Genomic DNA, 7186 nt, shown 5'->3' with positions numbered 1-7186 from the left:
TCTCTGCAGAACCAACCTCAGGATCGATTTGAAGATAATAAAGAGGCGGGGGGCAGAGGAACTGGGTTTCCTCATCACTGCTGTTCCCCATAAATGTTAAAAAAGGGGTCGCAGTTCCCACACATGGGGAGGGGGAGAGGACAAGGTATTTAGAACAAGGTATTTAGAAATGTTTCATAACCTTCTTTCATATATTATACCTCTAGCAATTTTCATTTTCAGTGCTCTAAATGTGTAACAAATATTTGTTTGTTATTTCTTCTGACCTGTGTTACAATGGGGATAGAAAGGATCGCATCCTCATCCTGGTGAAGGTAGAATTATTTGTGAAACATTGTGTGGCAACATTACACAGCATTTTGGAGCCAAAAGTAGGGGAAGATTTTGTATTCCTGTGATCAGAAATTCTGAAATATTAATATTTTTCAAGAAAGCTGTTGCCAAGGAAGGAGCAGCAGTAAGCATTTAGCTACAGAATACTAATGAAAGTAGCTCTGCATTTCCAGAAGTTGCAGAAAGAAGGAAAAACCCCCACAATTGATTTTATTTGATTTTTTCTTTTTACTTTGAATTCTCAACTTCCTTGCCCCCCCCCCCCAATAAATAAAGCAGTATTTTTTCCCCTTTCCATCACCTGCTCTACTATATGTCCTGCCAGCAGGAAACTTCTAAGAAATTTGAATGTGACCCTGAACCTAATATCTCCTCCTCTCATAGAGCACCCTGGAAGCCTTCCCTCCCCAAAGCAGTTACCAGCTCATGTGACCCCCACCGCAGCCAGCAAGAGCTCAGGCTGCAAGAAGAACAGGTCTTAAATAATTTTGGCCTCTCTAAAAATAGGCACCTCCTCACACCATCCTGAGCAGTACATCAGAACCACTGGGAGCTGCCACTCTTTAAGGTCTGGCAAAATAGGCTGGCTGCCACAAGGGAGAAGATGGTGTGTATGAGGAGACAGTGGTTATGGATGGGGGAGAGGGACAGCTAGTTTTCCTTGGCTCTAGAAGACTATAAACTGAGTAATCTCCAAGTTTAGGTTTTCTTCAGATCTCCATTCCTGCTTGCCAAGAAGGCTCTCTCCATACCCTGGCCTCTTTCAGCTTTGCCATAAGAAACTGCACCAGCAGTGAGGAATTGCAGAGATTGTGAATATGTTATCTCACCACGAGCAGTGATTCATCATCGCCAAGGAAATAAAGTGGCTGGCACTTGTCACCCACCCCTGAGACTCCTTTCCTACCAGACAATATTTAAGAGTAAAATGTTCACCTCACTTATTTTCTGACAGTGAAGAATTACACATTTGACTACAGTTTTGCAACCTGGAGTTGCAAAGTTTCAGAGGTCTCCAAGATCCCTTTCTACTGAGCCATGCAGCAGGAGAGGTAACATCACATTTTAGCTTACATTCCCCTTTGAGATACTACATTTCACCTTGCTCACATCTCTTTACAGGTCCTGTTCTCTTGTTTTCTTCTTGTGGCACAGCTAAAAATAAAGGTGTTGTTTTTTAATTATGGGTAGACCTACTTCCTGCTTGTTCTTGTTTCCTAAAAAAGGACAAGGTGTTATCACTTTACTCACTTGGTGGCCATGTAATGTTTTAAAGCTTATTAGGCTGTCTAACCTTGCTTTGCCATTCCATTCCATTCCATTTCATTCCATACAGGGAAAAACATTATTTAGTAAGATACTGTTGAATTGGCACTTGATTTATTGACCTCTACATTAAATGAAATACAGAAAAAAATCTTAACACGTGTTTCTGACCTAGCCCATACTATTGAAGAGGCAAATCATAAATCCATGCTGATTACTCCAAATTATGTGAAAATGTTTTCCAGGATTAGTTGCCCTGAAGCATCCCTTCTCAGGCAGGAAGGTAACACTGATGGGCCTGTAGTTCTGTGGACTTTCCTTTTTGGCCATAAATGGGAATATTAAGTGGTGGTCAAACACTGGAATCGGTTGCACAGAGAAATTGTGTATTCTCCAACTGTGAAGATATTCAAAACCCATCTGGACATGGTCCTGGGCATCCTGCTCCAGCTGACACTGCTCAAAGAGGCGGGTAGGACTAGATGATATCCAGAGGTCAATTCCGACCTCAGTGATTCTGTGATTTAGCTTAAACAACCCCTTTAGTTTGTTGCAGTAGCTCTTGAATATAAATCTTATATAACATTAAGTATAGATGTACTTCATTAATATTTTAGCAACTGCCCTCGTTATCATGTAAATATGAAACATAGAAACACAATGAATTGTTATTGCATAAACATGAGCCATAAACACAACAAATTAAGCCTGGAAGAATGAGCATTAAAAGCATTCAGTGTCTTCTCTGCTGTATTTCTGGGTTTATGACATTCTATCCAGTGCACGGCTTTACCTCACCATTACTCCAAGGAGATTCCAGATGAAAGACATAACAAGACCCAAAAGAGATACATAAAAAAAGCATAAGACATCAATGCAACTGGATGGTACCTGCATACCAGCAGCTTATTACTTGTGGGCTGTTCTCATGGGCATCTTGATGGAGGTGTGCAAGGAGCTCATCTGCGTCACAGTGGCAGAATGAAAGTACCAAGAGGCTCGTTTGAAAATTTAGCAGCCGGTCTTCAACATCTCAGTGGTGAATGAAGGATGAGGAAGAGAAAGGAAAAAATTTCCTTTCAAAGAGAAGCTGAGGCAGCTTATATTAGTCAACGCTCAGCATAGCACTTCCCAGCATGGGCTGTAATCTGCCACTGTGCTGCAGTGAGTACAATTGCTGGATCACAGTTCACCATTGCTTCTTGCAGTGAGTCACTGTCCGGTCCCAGAAGTAAAGCTCTTCTGCCCCGTGCACAACATACTTAAGAGGCTACTGAGAAACAGATCCTTCCTGAGGCAGCTGCAAACCTCCTGCTGCAATAGCCTGCTGCTTTTCACAATGATGAACCTTGTTTCTAAAAGAACAAACCTCTTCTCCTGCCTATCTTCATCCAGCTAAAATGCACTCATTGATGTATGTATTTATTAATATCCTCATTGACTCCTGTCTCTCCAACTTGCATCTTTTCTCTGTTTGTTAACCCGTTACACACCGCTAAAAGGGATAGCTCTCTAGAGCAGCTGTCTTTGTTTATCTGATAGAGTACTTATCACTCAGTACCAGGGGATTTAATCACTTTTTTGAACCTTTCAATAATATTTATACTGTTTTTATCACTGCCAAGAGTGTCAAAAAAGGCTCTTTTTAATAACATGTACTTTCCTGTAGAGTGGCTCTTATGAAAGATGTCCTTGTCATTTTCTTGGGACTGTCCAGCAGGAGATGCCAGACAGGTTAATTATTATCATTTATTTGTGGAGGAAAGATCATAAAAGTTGTCTGCAGCAGAAAGCACACACTCCCTGTTGCCAGAAAGCAGATGCTGCATGAAGAGAGGCAGGAGAAGCCACTTGCTCACCTTGCTGTGATGCTTCTGCCTTCAGGCTAGAAACACCACTTCTAGGAATCAGAAGGAAATTTAGTCGTACTGCCTTGTTCTCTCCTTTCCCACTCTGGTCCATCAGCTAAAGAGGGTGCTAATTTTGGGCAGTAACTGAATTTTGCAAACTGATCTTTTATTCAAGGGTAGGACGGGCCATCAAACCCATGTAAGCCACAGCAAAACAAGCCTCAGGAAGAGCAGATGGCATAAGACAGCAAGATAAAAGCTCTGAACATAGTCCCAGCCTTCAAAGCTACTGGGCATCCTTATCCTTTAATAAATCTTTAACTCAAACCATGCACTGCATTTCCACTTTGTAAACATTAACTTTCAGGTCAAAGAGAATGTAGATGTGTGTGGGTTAATCACTCACTATTTCACTTCATGCTCCTCACAGTCAGAAGTATGACTGAATTTCTAGTTGGTTTGCCCACATAGCACAGACTTCATTTGGTTGATCTAGTCAAGAACAAGCATGTGTTTTTATTTACGAGCTTGTCTTCTATTCAACATCTTTTTGAGAGAAGTCTGTGCTGGTATGCTGAGAATGAATTTTCTTGTGCAATTTCAAGAGGTAGGGAATCAGAATTTCTGTACATTGATAAGCCCAAGGGGCACAAGCTGTATCTCGGTGATATAATGCCAAAGCAGGAAAAAGAAAACACATTTCTATAGTTAATAGTATTTGCAGCAGGGGTTGGCTAAGCAGATGAACTGCCAAAGCTAGATTTCACAGTCTCTTTGCTGTCACAGATAGCTCTGATCACCTAAACCACCTTCCTTGCAAGTATGCTGGGGGACTCTACCTCAAAGCTATGCTAAGGCATATCTTTCAGAATGCTACTAATGCTACCCTGAAAAGCCCCAAACATTGACAAATCTGCTTTTATCCATTAACTGTTACAGGCATTATCACTCTCACTGTTAGGGAACTACATCTAATTTAAAGGTCCATTTAGACTTAGGTCCTGAGAATCACTGTTTATTGCAGCTTTGCCTGCACAACTGGAAAGCCCTTACACTGCTCACTTATGCACAATTAGTGATGAAGATTCTTCTTAACTTTTGCACTGGGTTCTCATGTACCAAAAAGAAACATGTTTTCCCCACTTACTGATCAGATGTTAGAATAAACCCACAGTAGCACAAGTGGGTAATACTAAGAACAATACTTTTGGCTACATGTCATGGGCCCTCACCAGGAAGGAGAGCTTTGCCATTGATTGGACATTTGAAATTAAAGAAAATTGGGACTGGTTTTATTCTCTTTCCCCTCTTCCACCTGATACCTATGTGTTCTTTTCCAGAACCAGTGTGTGCCTGAGGACCTAACGCACAGTGCTGCAGCGAAGCACACCCTAAGGAAAGCTTTACCTCTGCGCACTTTCTGGTTACTTGCCAGCCAGTGACGGGTTCATCAATAATGATAATGGCTTTTTGTCAAAGGAAACTAGTGCACTAAGTCACAGACTTGCTCAGCCCTATAAAGGAATCAAAGTAACCAGCATCCTCATAACAGAAGTAAGACAGGAACATGACTTCTAATAGGAAGAGCTGACTAACAAAAGAAATAGAAGGATTAAGCTCCCTTCGCTGAAAAGCAGAAGCAGGTTTTCGATCGCTGAAAACTGTCACCTTGTTATCCACTGAGAAATATGAATTGAAGCCCTGACTTCGCCATACCTGACCGATACTGACTGCAGGCTACGACGCAGCAGTTCATATCTCATTTGTGACAAATGGAGCATACTGCAGTTGCCTTTGAAAATATAATCAATAACGAAAATTTGTATTAAGGTTGCACCCAAAACCCCCTTACTGGATAGGTTTCACATCCTTAAAAAGCCAGCGGCACCTTTGCTAAAGATTGTTGCGTGTAATCCTGCTGCTACGAGAACAAAAATGTATTACTCAGGAACGTAAGGTTACTGTACACATAGGTTTCCTACTTTTCTGCATGGAAATCAAGAGGGGCAGATCTAGTGGATTTTCAGTATTTAGGACATATTCGTGCTACTCACTGTGCCCCCAGTCATCAAAGTGGTCATAGATCAACCAGAAAGCTCTGCCGAGCCCCTTGGGAAGAGTGAAGGCTCATTGTTTATTTACTCTGCATCTCACCTGTGTGTGCAGGGGAGGTCTAACACATCTCACATGTACCTGCCTGAGCCACCTTCACTGACACCTCTGGTGCATATATCCGCCTGGGAAATAACACGGAGAGATCAAATATATTGAATTTAAAGGGACTGAGTAACAATGTTTTGATGTGAAATGTGTGTGCCTGTGATAGACACCAAAGACAGACATAAGGAGAGATGTGGGAAAACAGAGAGACAGAGACTTTAAGTGGTACAGCAAGAGAGACAAGGCATGGCAGAGAAACAGAGAAAAACAGGAAGAAAGGGGAAACCAGAGGGCAGAGTAAGTGTGACACAGGAAAGTCTGGTGTCACAGCCCCAAGTTTGGAGGTGAACCTTTTTTGGGCAGCTGACACAGATAAGGTGCAAAAAGGAATCTAACTAAGTCTGGCTGCTCACACACTCCTGGTTCTGACAAGGAGCTAGGACTTCCTTCCTGTAAAAATAAATATAACATCAGTATGCACGACTCCAATATATATCACCTTGTCCTGAAAGGAAAAAATACACCTACGTGTAGTTACCTGCCGAGATCTAAACAAATAAAATACTTAATCTGTACTAGAGGCCTATTTTAAAACCTACAAACAGGTAGGTTTGGCCACTCTACAGCATGCTGAGCTATATTACTTTCTGATTACTTGAAGAAGGCTACTTTGGAAAGCCTCTGCCTGCAAATCAAAGACCTGTGCAACCATCTCTTAATGCAACCTCTTACACTACATGGCCTCCCTTACTCTGTAACACTTCCAGTTCCCCTAAAGAAGCCACAGGGTGAAGGAGGAAATTGTGCTAGCTTGCTTGTTCTGCTCTGCAATTCCTTAGGAACCTGAGAGAGCTCAGATCTGGTTACCCTAGGACAGCACTTGACCTTGAAAACATAATTCCAGCTTTCGTTGTCAAAGGATCACAGAGAGACATTGGTGCTGTCATGAGCTGCATGGCTTGGACATAGGTTATTTACTATTAATATTTCAGTACCCTATTTTTTCTGGTTGTAAACTAAATGTAAACTAAGAACCCATTTCATACAGGCATCTCAAAACTTACTCCACTCATGTTTACAAATGCGCCAAGACCTTTCTGGGAAATGGCCTAAGGAAAAGCAAAGTATCCATATTTTTAATAAGTTTGACTGGTGCACCTAGCTGTCATTTTTATGCCTGATTAGTGGCAATAGGCAGTGTTCCATTTATTTCCTAGCAGCTGCTAGAAGAGCTGCAGGCAGAGGTAATCTGGAGTCTGCAGAACTCTGCTCCCTGCCAATTTCACACCAGCATTTTACTTTCTTCTATCCCCATTTATTATTAATCTCTATTTATATCTAACTCCAGCTCTTAGTTAGCCTTTGCCAGAGGCTTAACCATTAGAGGTGACTGTGAGGAAGGAGCTGAAAGAAGAAACTGGCATAAATCAGGCTTTTACTACTCCACATAATTCTGGGGAGGTAAGACACCATGCAAAGCTTGGGCTATTTAGGAACACAACAGTTTGCACAACAGATCAGACCAGGTAAAGTCTCCTTTATCCTTAGTGCTAAATATGTAAAGGAAACATCTGTAT

Source organism: Chiroxiphia lanceolata, chromosome 2, assembly GCF_009829145.1.
Source record: "Chiroxiphia lanceolata isolate bChiLan1 chromosome 2, bChiLan1.pri, whole genome shotgun sequence".
In the NCBI taxonomy this organism is placed as follows: Eukaryota; Metazoa; Chordata; class Aves; order Passeriformes; family Pipridae; genus Chiroxiphia; species Chiroxiphia lanceolata.
Note: the sequence above shows the minus strand (reverse complement) of the source record.